General features: G+C 38.0%; 1 protein-coding gene across 1 annotated transcript in view; it reads left to right on the top strand.

Annotated features, from left to right (window-relative positions):
* The first annotated feature begins 1,576 nt into the window (after positions 1 to 1,576).
* The window catches only part of SLC16A7 (solute carrier family 16 member 7), a 166,957-nt gene continuing 154,856 nt past the window's right edge, over positions 1,577 to 13,677 (top strand). Inside the window, exon 1 of the mRNA XM_037030137.1 lies at positions 1,577 to 1,836. The gene's annotated coding sequence lies outside the window, so the exon portion shown is untranslated. The remainder of the gene's footprint in view (positions 1,837 to 13,677) is intronic.

Raw genomic sequence — 13,677 nt, 5'->3', positions numbered from 1 at the left:
GTGGGGGTTGGGGCAGTGAAAGGAACTGCAGGATTTGCAGATGTCTCCTCTTAAAGGGACCACAATGGACTTAGGACTTACGTAGACTCACTCCCTCTGGGCTCCAGCACCAGGGCAGCAGCTGGAAGGGCACCAGTGGAGAGAAACTGAAGTGTCTGACATCAGGGTGAGCGTCAGGAGTCAGCTTCCTCCTGGACAAGACTTCAGAGGCCAGGCAAAGGCACTGACCCCTTTCTGAGCCCTCCCCCACACAGAGACACAGAGCTGCTATACCTTATGAGACTTCATCAACCTGTTCACCTGGGCTGTCCCTCCCTGGCAATTACCTAAGGCTTGGCACCATCCACCTTATGGGTGTGCTTCTCTACAACAGGCCATCCTAGTAAGACAGGGAGTCAAAAAGGCTCTACCTAATACATAGAAACAAACACAGGGGTACGGAATTATGCTGTTTGGGGGCCTGATCAGCCTCGTTGTTATCAGTGAGCTTAGTTAGTAACAGCCTTGTCTGAACTACAGAAGTGAATGACTGATGAGTATTCTAGTGATGTGAGTGCCCCTCACCCTCACATTCCTATGGCCTTGTTAGATGCGGTGCTGTAAGGGCCTCCATGCACGAAATAATCACCTGGAAAGTGCTTCAGTTGTACATAATATACTCATTCCAGCATATCCACTTCCCCAGGCTTTGTGTGATTGACCCTTCTTAATAACCAAATTTAGCTTTTATTACTTATGAAAAAATTAAAGTTTAAACCTATGTATGTCTTCAACAAACTAGTACATTAGTAAAGTGCCCAAATAGGTCTATGCCCAATTATGCAAATCCTAGAATCTGAAATACTCATTTCAAAGATTTTATTGTTATTTTAACATGGTTTTTAGGTACTAAAAATCAAATTTGATATAACACACATCTACAGATACATTTGTGTTTAAATATTCATAGGAACAAATAATAAAATAATCCAAATATCCATCAACATGTGAGTCGATGAATGATTTGTGGCATTTTCTCACAACAGAATACCACCCAGCAATGAAAGGAGCAAACTGCGGACGCGCACACATAGCTACAGGAATGAAAGTAAATACGCAGAGTAAAAAAAAATACAAAAGAGTACATATTAGATTGTCCAATTTACATAACATTTTAGAGTAAGGGAAACCAACTAGTCTGAAATGATAAACCCCAGACTAGTGACCACCTGGGTTGTGGGGGTACTGAATAAAAATAGTATAGGAAACCTTCTGGGATAATGCAAATGTTTTATATTTTGATTGGAAGGGTGGTTAACTGAGCATACGAGTTTGTCAAAATTTATCAAACCATACATTTAAAATATGTGTGTTTTAATGTATGTAAGTTATATGTCAAGAAGTTTTATTTATTTTAAAATAAAATAGAGCTGGTATATTGACAAAGAAATAACAATTTCTATTTGAGTTTCGAGCATCATGAAAGAAAGCTCTGTCTCCGTAAAGACCAATGTCTTTTCTGAAACATGTCTCCAGGCCTCTGGCTAACCCTTCAGCTCGATGACTAAGGTGATCTATTCCCGTTCAGATCGGAAACATCTACAGGAGTGTCACACAGAAAACCGAACGTGCCAATGTTTACACTTTGATGTGCACACATGGTTGTTGCCAGGTGTAGCCACCGCATTAGGATCATAACTGGTCCGAAGATGAACCACGCAAGTTCTTCTAAATCTGCTTTGCCTGAGTTTTTCAGGAGGAATCTTCAAATTGAACTTAAAACGGCTTCTTCAGGTCAGAAAAAGCTGGGCAAGGTACCTGCCATCAGACTTGCCCTGTGAGACCTGTAAACTTGGGGTCAATTCCTCTCTCCTTGGGCTCCCCTCTTTATTATCTCCTGGTAAGCAACCTTTGTTCTTTACCTGGAACAACCACCTTGAACCATGTAGGTGAGGTATCAGACTGTTCGTTCAAAGAGCCTTTACTGCTTTCCAAAGTTGATCTTAATTCCTTAAAGTTTTATGTTCATATCAGCTAGTGTATGCATGTCTTTCTCAAATACGACTCTCTAGTTGAAGCCTTGTGTCTTGTTATAAAGAAAATAGATTCTTATTGAACTTATGCAAACATATTACTTCAAAATAAAAGCCTCATTCATTGAGAGTTTCAAAATTCTGGAACAAATTACTTAGAAAAAAGAAGATGTCTCATTCTGTTTACAAAGGTATATTTTACCAAATTGCTCTGAGTCACAGGTAGTTTAAGAGAAATGTGTTTTCTTATATCTGGAAAACCAAATATTTAAAAAAATAGCAATTTCAAATAAAAAGTCATAAATATTTAATCATTTCAATCAGTTCATGCAGTCCTATGTAATTAAACTTGTTCTGCTTGAATCCAGTTTTTCTGTTAGTCCTGTTGACATTGCCTAATAATTGAGGGCAACAGAATTAGTCATCATTCCAAGAGGTTTTCAAGGCTGTCCAACAAAGTTCATATACTTTGCTCAGAGAAGTGAGTCCCCCAGTTGCTAGAGATCATGAATGGTGTATCCTAAGTAGGAGCGTGTCTTCTGACAATTTCTTTGCCCCTGTGAGGGCCTCTGCCTTGTGGCAGGATAACGCTTCACTTCATCCAGGAAATTACACAGCAACAAGCTCATAGCGATAATCTATACTAAATGGCATTTGAATGAGGTCCAGCCCCAATGTACTGCGGTGAATGGTAAAATACAAAAACTGAAAAAGTGCCATGGAGTTGGAAAGAAACAAACCTCCATTTGGGTCTTCCCATGACCCTATTTATGTGATTTCTAGTCACTGTTTACCCATCTCAATTTTCACAATTCAGGAACAGACTGCTGCCAAGTTACAGGGACATCAGGTTAGCAAAAGAATAGCAATGAAAGGTCATTCTTGGAAAAACAGAGTGAACTTCCTCTATGTGCCACAATCTGATACTCAGGTTCATTAATTTTAGTGTTTCCCTCTACTTTGATGATAGACATCTTACATCAGGAAATCTCAGATTTCCAGCCTTTTTACATGTATGTCTGGAACTTTTATAACATATACTTATGCAAATACAACATAATTATTATTTTGTTATTTGACAAAGCTTTTATGTTATTCTAATATATGCTTTTGGTTTAATCTTTTTTTGTAAGAAGAAAAAACCAAATATTTGGGGTGTTTCAGTGGCCCTATGGGAATACCTAAAAGTTATCCTCAGGTCCACGCTGTATTTGTAATTTAAATTTGGGGACATTCATAAAATTACATCAAAAGGTTTGGACATTTGACTAAATAGGAACATAAGTCATAGTGAAGCAATATTTAATTATTCATTTAACCAAAGTGGCAACAGAAGATTTCAAACACAAATACAGAAGTTTCCAAAATTGTTAGCAAAACTTATTTCTTACTATTGAGAAAACTCAGTTTTCTTAAGTAATTAAAGACCTGATTAAGACAATAAAAAAATAAATTATTTTGACAAAACACAGAGTCTTTGCTTTCTAGGCCGGACCCTTTTCCACAATATCATAAGCAGACCAATAGCCCCTTTAGCAGAGAGAGAGAAAACCAAACTCTAATTTTGCATCAGCTTAATTTTGATATTTAAATTTACTTAATGATTAAAATTTTCATTCTTAAAATTTCTGTTCCACAAACTTTCTACAACTTATTTTTACATTCAGATTTTTGTTCTGTTGTTTCTCTCTTTTTTCATTCTGAAACCACCCGCTTTACCTTAAAAATTATTTTTCCCCTCAAAAAATATCTCCTTAAATCATACCTGTTTTAAAGCCAAAACATATCATACTTTTCTTGTATACACAGTTGTTTTCTTTAATATTATTGATTTTTGTAGTTTTAATGACATAGTTTAGAATTTTTAAACTTTAAAAACATCAACTAATGAAAGTGGGCGCTGGATTTGTAGTAATTGTAAGCTATCTGTTACACCAGTTTTCTTTAAATTGATACATTCATAAACACATTATAATTTGTAAAAATTGGTGTATTCCCTCACAGCGCACAAAAATTTTAATAGTTCAATTTTACTGTATATTTTCCATCACCATTTATTCCCCCTACACCCCCTTCCACCTCCAACCACCCCCACTGCCTCACAAGTACGACACTGTTGTTCGTGTCCATGAGTTCTTCTTCTTTTTGTTCAACCCTCTACCCTCACAACGAAATTTGTTTAATGTGACACAAGGTATTTACTAATGAACACAAATATCTTTAGTTTCTCTATAATAAAAAGTAAATGAACTGATGTTCAGTAATTAATGTTTTGTTATTATGTTATTTGGAAATGGTCTAGACATTCAATGAATGTCCATCACTTAATTTATCTAGCAACTATAAAGTTTCAAGTTACCAAGTAGACAAAGGCAATTATTTTTTAACAATATAATGATCACTAAAGAGTTCACCTAAAGGGGAACTTATGTTCTACTTATATTCATTTAATTTACTTGTTCCTACAATTAGGTATAGCTTACTTATAAAAATTTTATTATACCATGTTGCTTTTACTGATGAACCTGTGCAACAGCGATAATATGAACTTATTTAACTAATAAATCCAGGTAAAAAGTAAGTATCATTTAATGCTAATTACTATAAAGATATGACTATTGAAGCAAACCAAACTAAAACCAGTTATAATATCAAATTATTTTCCCAATTACATGATTCTGAACAATATTTGGGTTAATTTCTCTTATGTTTTTGAGAATTATGATATAAGCACAAGTTTGTGTAAACCAATTTAACTGAGCTTCTTTTTTATAAAGTCACAACATCATTCAGAGGTAGAAAACACCACATAACACACTGAAACATGCACAGACATTAACAGAGACCTCCTAGCATTTATTTTAAAAGTATTGCCATAGGATGGGTAAGATACTGTACAGAAACAGTTGAATCCAAACTGCATTTCTGTTAGAATAAATTAAGATTATATGCAAAGTTGGTGCAATATCCACCAATCAATAACCTTGATATACCACACAAACAAAATAAAGGACCAAAATTACATGATCATATCAATAGATTCAGAAATAGCATTTCATAAAATCTAGTGCCCACTTATTAAAAATCAGCATAACGGGCACAGAGAAAAATTATCTCAATGTAACAAAGGTTTTATATGACAAACCTACAGTCAACATCATACTCAAAGGTCAATAACAAAATGCATTTTCCTAAAAATCAGGACCAAGACAAGGATGTCCACTTTCTCTTCTCTTATTCAACATAGTAGTGGAAGTCTTAGCGACAGCAAGCAGGTAAGAAGAAAAAAAAAAGCATCCAAATTGGAAAATAAAAGTGAAACTGTCAATATTTGCAGATGACATGATACTATATATAGAGAACCCTAAAGATTCCACAACAAATAATACTAGAAGTGATAAATGAATTAAGTCATGTAGCAAAATACAAAATAAATATGTAGAAATTGGTTGCATTTTATACATCAATAATGAACTAAGGGAAGGGAAACTAATAAAACAATTCCATTTATAATTGTACTAAAAATACCAAGGAATAAATTGAACCAAAAAATATTAAAGACATATACTCAGAAATGTATAAGGCATTTTAAAAATAAATTAAAGAAGACACAAATAAGTGGAAACATAAACTCTGTTCATGAATAGGAAGCATTAATATCAATAAAATGTCCATACTACCCAAAGCAATCTATAGATTCAACACAATTCCTATCAAGACACCGATGGCACATTTCAAAGAACTAGAATAGATATTCTAAAAATCTATATAGAACCACAAGAGACCCTGAATAGTTTCTAGAGATAGAAGAACAAAATGAAAGGAATTATGCTACCTGATATCAAATATACTCTACTGCTGTAGTAATCAAAACAGCATTGTACAGGCATAACAGACCAATGACATATAGATCAATGAAAGAATAGAGAGTCCAGAAATAAACCCACTCTTTTTTTTAAAGATTTTATTTATTTACTTTTATAGAGGAAAGGAAGGAAAGAGAGAGAGAAATATCAATGTATGGTTGCCTCTGGTGTGTCCCCTGCTGAGAACTGGCCTGCAACCCAGGCATGTGCCCTGACTGGGAATCGAACTGCGATCGTGTGGTTCACAGGCCCACGCTCAATCCACTGAACTACACCAGCCAGGGCTTAAACCCACTCTTTTATGATCCCTTAATATTTGACAAAAAGGCAAGACTATATAATGGGGTAAAGACAGTATATTTCATAAATAGTGTTGAGAAAATTGGACAGATATGTGCAAAACATAAAACTAGACCTTCTTATACTAGGCACAAGAATAAACTCAAAATGGATTCATGACTTAAATTTAAGGTTTGAAACCTTAAAAATACTGGAAGAAAACACAGACAGTGAAATCTTGGACACTGCTTATAGCAATATTTTTTCTCATATATCTCCTCAGGCAAGGAAAACAAACAAAAATCAATAGATGGGACTACATCAAACCCAAAAGTTTGCACAGCAAAGGGAACCACCGACAAAATGAAAGGACAAACCACTAATGGAAGAACACGTTTGCCAATAATACATGTAATGAGAGGTTAATATTTAAAATTTGTGAAGAACGTATACAACTGAACACCAAAATAACAAACAATACAATTTGTTAAAAAGGCCCAGGACCTGAATAGGCACTTCTCCAAAGAGGACATGCAGATGGCCAACAGACATATTTAAAGACACTTAACATCACTGATCATCAGAGAAATGCAAATTAGAAACACAATGATTATTTCTTTAATGCTCTCTAATGTGGGAAGGGAAAGAGGCATTCAGATTGGCTGTAGAGGTTCAGAACTAAACCCCCCAAGGTGTACCTCTACAATATGCAGATTTTTCTGAGCTATAGGCAACTTTAGCTAAAACAGGAGAATCTTCTGTCCCTCCCTAACTATCTAGAGGTTCTTGAATAGGGGCCTTGTCCATAACAAGGGATTATTAGAGAAAATCTTTTTTTTTTAATTTAGAGGGCAAGGCAAACTCTTGTTCACTAAACATCCTACCATGACCTCTTGAAGCCTCCAATGTGTATTACCTCATTTTTACTTAAAATACCTTACATACTGGAATTCTTCTGTCTCAATCCCTTGTGCCCTCTCCTTGACCCTCTCGTGTATGTGGGGTTTCCGTATATATGTATGGATTAAATTTGGTTCTTTTCTCTTGCTAATCAGCCTCAGACCTCTTTGAACATTAAAGCAGGCAAAGAACCCTGAGGGTAGAGGAAATGTTTTCCTCACTGGCAGGCCCACTTGGTCTCTCTCCCTCAGTCAGTTTTTGGTATTGTTGTACTGAACTTTTGTTTAACCCCATCAATGCCCATTTTATTTAGCTCTCCCCCCTTATTTATTTATTTACTTATTTGCTCATTGGAACATTTCTCGTGATAGCAATTGTAACTTTATCTTTTCCTTGAGAGCTGGCAGCAGTTTGGCAGGATCTGTTGGGGACAAGAAAAATAGTCTCAGCCCCAAGGAGCCTGCATCCCTAGTAAATGTAAGTTGATTGCCATCTGTTTAGTTGCAAAATTTTCCTTTCAGTTGAGTCAGACCCCTCCCTGTTTCCGGGCACGGGCTCTGTGAGCCAACAGCTAACTGCCACATCTGCTTCTGTGCAACGCTTGCTTGCTTGCCCCTATATAAGGACTTAGCTGTAAGCACTGGGCGCGACTCTCATTTGCAGCCCCTGCGGGCACCGTGTCTCTGGACACTCTGAGAGTTCGCCCCTGCTCAGGTTAAACTTGGCCAATAAAGTAACATCTTTGGAACCCTGAAAGTCTCCGACATTTGTTCTCGCGGGTGGTGGATGCAACAGATCCTAGCCACAAATGTAATCTAACCTCCACTCCTTTATAGCAACGTTACGGAGCATTAAACTTGACAGTTGGTGAGCATGGTTCTTAGGACATAATACGTTAATCTGTATTTAAATTTGTATTGCCTATCTTTTGCTTTCATTTTTCTTCTTAAGTGCAAGACAATTGAATTTCTAATGTCCTAACTTTTACAATATCTGAAGGGAAGTAGAAAGATTCTAGTACATTTTGACTTTTGTGCTAATTTCTATCTTTCCATTATATGAAGGGAATCTTAATGACTAGCTTTTACAACCATATGAGAGCTCTTCAAAAAAAGTTCTTTTTTTTCCTTTTTATGATATAGAAGTTTTTCCAATTAAAAGGATCCTTTGTCTGGCCAGAATGAGTAGAATCTTAATAGCGACACGAGCCAATATTATGGTTGCAAGACTCGTCCCCTGAAAAGAATGCAAACAGATGCAGTCCTCCCAAAGTGAGGTTTGCTTCCAGAGTCAGGCTGAGGAAGGTGGCGGCCCTATCTTTTGTGGCTGTTAAATGTTCAACTCTGTAGAGAATTTTTATGAGTTTATCTGAGGCAAAACTGGAGACATACGCTCGGGAACAAGATCGCAAATGCTCAGGAAAATAACAGTGTTTAGTATCTTTTCTGAATTTTGAATTAAGGAGGGAACCAAGGAAGTTACAGGGGAGTGGGAGAAAGCAAGGCAGAGATGCGATTACAGGATAGTTGAGAATATCATGTGCTCTGTGGAGGGTGGTTACACCTTCAAGGGGTGTTACTTCTGACATTTCAAATGTGTGTTGACCTAGATACAAAAGAATAACCAGCAGAGCTGGCTTTAAAACATTTCACTGAAAAAGTTGCAGGCCTGGGGCATTACAACTCCCCACAATCAGCCCATTTAGGAACCGGTGGTTTATTACAGCAAATTTTTGTTGTCCACACTTAAACAGCTGTTCCAAAACACAGGAAATCAAATGTTCCCAACCTAAATTTAGAAGGGGGAAAAGATTCTGGCTTCTACCACAACCTGCAGACAAAGAAGGGGGTGTATGCGGACGTGGTGAGAATCCTTGTATTCTGCAGCCTCGGGTCAGAGGTTCCAGGACCTCCTCATCTGTATTAGCACTGTGGGTAAGTGTGGGATTCCAGTGAGCTGTCCTGCAATTTGTGGCAGGGGCGTTATTTTTTAACCTTCAAGGTTCTTCTGGCTGATCTAATAATCAAGTGGATACGAGACAGATTAACAAGAGAGAATAACAAAATGTAATGCATACGTACATATAGAAACTCCGTATGCACAAGAGATTCAGAGACAAAAAGGGAACATGGCGGGTATAAGACATCCTGAGCTCGGAATAAGGCAAGGTGTCTTGGGGGCTCCAAAGTGTTATTGCAAGATGATAAGAAGAGCAGATGTTTAGTGAATAGAAGTTTGTCTTGCCCTGTAAGTAGGTAAAAACAGTGTTTCTATGATAATCCCTTATTATGCTCAAGGCTCCTATTCAAGTTTTACTAAGTAGTTAAGAGAGGGACAGATCTTCTTGGCCCCATGAGTAAAGTTGACTTTAGTTCAAAATAAGCTACATTCTGCAGAGGCACATCTTGGGGTAAATCATTTTAAACCCCCATACTTCCAGATAAGATTTTTCAAAGTAGCCTCTATGGATATACTTAACATATAAATTTAGAGGCTGTGGGAAAATATCTTTTATATTTTGTCCTGTCTATGAGACCAGGTCAGACCCACCATACTCACAGTGGCTAGTGGGCTACCGTCTCAGACACAGCACGCTGCCACTGCAGGGCAAGTGCAGGTTCCTTTTCACTCGGGTTGAGGGGAATATTGGGGCATTGAGTCTTTTGTCTTCAGTTAAAATGAACCTATTGTGTGGTTTTCACACAGTCACACACACACCCACACACACCCACACACACACACCCCAACTTGGCTCTCACAGAGTTTCTCTATGAAAAGACCATTATATATCAATTTTGGGTTAGAAGAATGTATTTTAGCACGCATTCCAGCATTTTCATAAGCTCCATGTTTCATTGAGTCTTTATGCTGATATGGTTTATCCTCTTATTAAGTAAGATCTTGTATGGGTCAGGATAAGCTAGGTTATGTTCTCATGAGAAATAAGGCCTGACATCTCAGTGGCTAAACACAGGACTTGTTTCTGGCACACGCAAGGCCTAGTGCAAGTCAAGCAGCGTTTTGGCAATCTTTTAATAACTCCACTTTGTACCTATTCCACTTGATGAGGAAGCATCCTGGCTCTTAATGCCCGTTACCCAGATGTGACAGGCCACTGTGTGGGAGGAGCAAACCTTCCCCTACGCTCCAGATTCTTCTGGCTGGGCTGATAATCGAATAGACGTGAGGCAGGTTGGCAAGACAAAATAACCAAATGTAATGCAAACACATGTGCGGGAGCCTCAGATGTGCCATGGGAAAGCCTGAGATCCTCCATGCACAAGCGGTTCTGAGATGCACAAAGGGGGATTGAAGTATGTAAGACATTCTGAGCTAGGGATGAGGGCAGGCCCCTTGAGGGCATCAAGGGGCCTTTGCAGGTACTAAGAAGAACAGATGTGCAGAAAGGAAAAGTTTGCCTTGCCATAGAGGTGGGTCAAAAAGGTTAATGCGGGTGATCTCTCATAGGCCAGGCCTCTAAGTCAAATGTTTCTGGGCTGTTAAGGGTGGGGTGGCAGAGTGCCTCCTGAGCCTGTGACTCCAGTTGCCTTTAGTTCAAAGCAGTCTGTATACCACGAAGGCACGTGTTGGGGGCCTTGTTCTGAATCCCTACATCACTTCATTCATACTCCATTAATTAAATCTAATGGCCTCAAATGGCCTCAAAATAATGAAGAGAAGGAGAGAAAGATAGTGCCACGCAGATCACGGACACTGGGAGCACCAACAGCCTCTCCCACAAATCTGTCGCCTAATGGCACACCATCATCTCTTTCCTTCATTTGGTAGACGGTATTAGTTTCCTTCAATGTGCAAGAATTTGTGCCAAATGCTGGAAGATTACAGATATGAATAAAATATCATCTCTACCCTCCAACGGGCTACTAGGTCAGGAGACACACAAAAAAATCATAACCATACTGTACAGCGGAAAGAAAATGTCCCAAATAGAAGCATGCAATGTGTCTTAGGGGAGAGAGAGCACCGGGGAAGACAGAATTCATTCTCACTGAAGGAATCCATGAAATGCTGCAGATGTAATCACATATTTGCTGGGCCTTGAGGGAAAAACAGTTTAGGCAGGTTTGATATGGAGAAAATGGTAGGGAATAAGAGCAGAGAAAAGTATGAGATGGTCCGGCATGGCTGAGAAATAAAGGGCCAGGAAACCGTGAGTGTGAGGCTGCAGTTATGCAGCTTAAGTTGTTTGCGCTTAACGAGTTTTTGTTGCGTGTGTATTCCCTGGCTTGCTTATTGGTGGAGTTTTTAGAATATTGAGTGTATAGCTATACTTCGTTTCTCTTATTGTTGTTTGACCTCATAAAAAGAAATCAAGGCAAACATTTTGTCAAAAGCATTTCAAATTCTGACCATATGGTTTGCTTTTCCCCTAAATCATACATATTTTCCTCAACATTTGAACAAAATGAAGACTATCGTCTTAGGATAAATTGACTGGCTTTATTGTCTGTCATCTAATTCTCTTTTCAGATTCTTTTCTAATCCAACCAAATATTTGCACAGCATGCTTAGTCATAGCAACAAGGGGATTCACCAAGGAAGCCCCAAATACTAACACTGGGGCAGCAGGAAAATTGGACCCAGAGTTTTAACTGTTTGAAAAACAAGACTTAAAAAGAGAGCATGCTGCACTCATGATGTAATGCTATGGGTAGTGATGTTTAAGAGTTTGGCAATGAGCCCTGGCTAGTGTGGCTCAGTGGATTGAGCTCGGGCCTGTGAACCAAAGGGTCACAGTTCGATTCCCAGTCAGGGCAGGCCAGTTGCAGGCCAGGGTTGCAGGCCAGTTCCCAGCAGGGGACACATGAGAGGCAACCATACATTGATATTTCTCTCCCTCTCTCCTTCCCTTTCCCTCTATAGATAAATAAATAAAATCTTTAAAAAAGAGAGAGAGTTTGCCAATGAGTTAAATAGGCCAGGACCATAAAGTTGCAAAAAATACAGGACAAAACATAAAAACCAGAGAGATGGAAAAGGGAGAGGAGGCTTAAACTTCAGAAAATACATGGTCTTTCTTCTTTCTTCTCTTCTTCGAAATAAAGGTAATGAATGAGCAGGAAAAATGTCATTAGCAAACATAGAAGAAGAGGACCTTGAAATGTGAATCTTAATCTTTTAAAAACTTAATATTCTTTTTGTAATGAAAAGGAAATGTTTATTGTCACTGCTAGACATTCCAACATTATTAAATGCCTATATCTTACACATTTGCCAATTTGCACATTTTAGCTTTATAAACCTAAAGTCCTTTCTAGAATTTTCTACCACAGTTCCATAGTTTCCAAACTATCCCTTTCTGTGAACCTGTCCTCCAAACCTTTTGAAGTTACTAATAATATGCACCACTTACTTATCTCATATTATCTACATTTCTCTTCACATACATCATCTCACTTAAATCTCATGATAACAATAAAAGGTGGATATTATTTCTACTTTGTGGCTTCAGACACTAAAATTCAAATTTTGTCCTAGCTTGCGATGGCAGAAGTAAGGCAATGTGAATTTTGAAAAGTAACTTAATTTGTCTTCAAATTGTAAAAGGTGAATAACCTAATGTGGTCATTGTATTAGTTGAGATAATCCATATAAATTCTTAGAACAGTGCTTGACAATGATAAGCACTTGTGTGGAAGAAGAAATGTTCCCCTACCCTCATGGCTCTCCTGGCTGTTGTGACAGTAAAATAGACATGACACAGATTCGCAAAAGAAAAGAACTAAATTTGACACATACACAGGTAGGGGACCCCACATATGTATGAGTCAGAACCCCGCCTCCGGCCCTCCCCTAACATGAGAGGTTCAGAGAGACAAAGGCAGGCCCAGGTATATAGGACACCTGAGCTAGGGATGAACTAATGTACCTTGAGACCTTGAGCGCTTTGAAGGGTCATTGCAGGCTGATAAGAACCACAGAGGTTTAGGAAATAGAAATTTACTCTGCCTGAAAGCCAAGTCAAACAAGGCTATCTTTGACAATCACAAGGGAAAAGGCCGAATTCAAAGCCTAGTAGGTAAAGTTAGGGACAGAAGTTTCTCTTGAGTCTGTGGCTAAAGTTGCCTTTAGTTCAAAACAATTTCTATACCACAGATGCATCCCTTGGCGTGACTCAGTCTGAACCTCTACTCACTTAAATAAGTGTAATTTTTCACTATTATTACCATTTTGTTTCTTTTGTCTTTGGGGCTCTGTTTTAGGTAACTTATCTTGGTTTGTTATAAATGATTTAAGTTCTAAAATAAACAAGAAAACCTTCTAGGGAGTTATATTATTATCTAGATTAGTGTAACATTTTATCTTTTTCACTTTGTAGAGGCAGCAATGGGGTGTGGGGTCAGTTAAGTTGACAGAAAAACTGCAATATGAATTCTCAAATCCAAGCCTGTGTTTATTCTTCTGGACAGTTTTCTTTTTCTTTCAGTTCAACCTTCAAGACATTAAAGGAAACCAACCTAAGTGTTCATTTCTAGCCCTTCCTGTTTCTAATTTCCCCAAGAAACATACTGTGGACAAGGGAGAGAGAGGGAGAGAGAGAGAAAGGCAGAAGAGGTCAAACCAATGACTATGGGATTAGCCTTATCCCTAACGTTGTT

Source organism: Sturnira hondurensis, unplaced genomic scaffold (genome assembly GCF_014824575.4).
Source record: "Sturnira hondurensis isolate 20B ecotype Veracruz unplaced genomic scaffold, ASM1482457v3 Scaffold0020601, whole genome shotgun sequence".
NCBI lineage: Eukaryota > Metazoa > Chordata > Mammalia > Chiroptera > Phyllostomidae > Sturnira > Sturnira hondurensis.
This window is presented reverse-complemented; position numbering and strand designations above follow the sequence as displayed.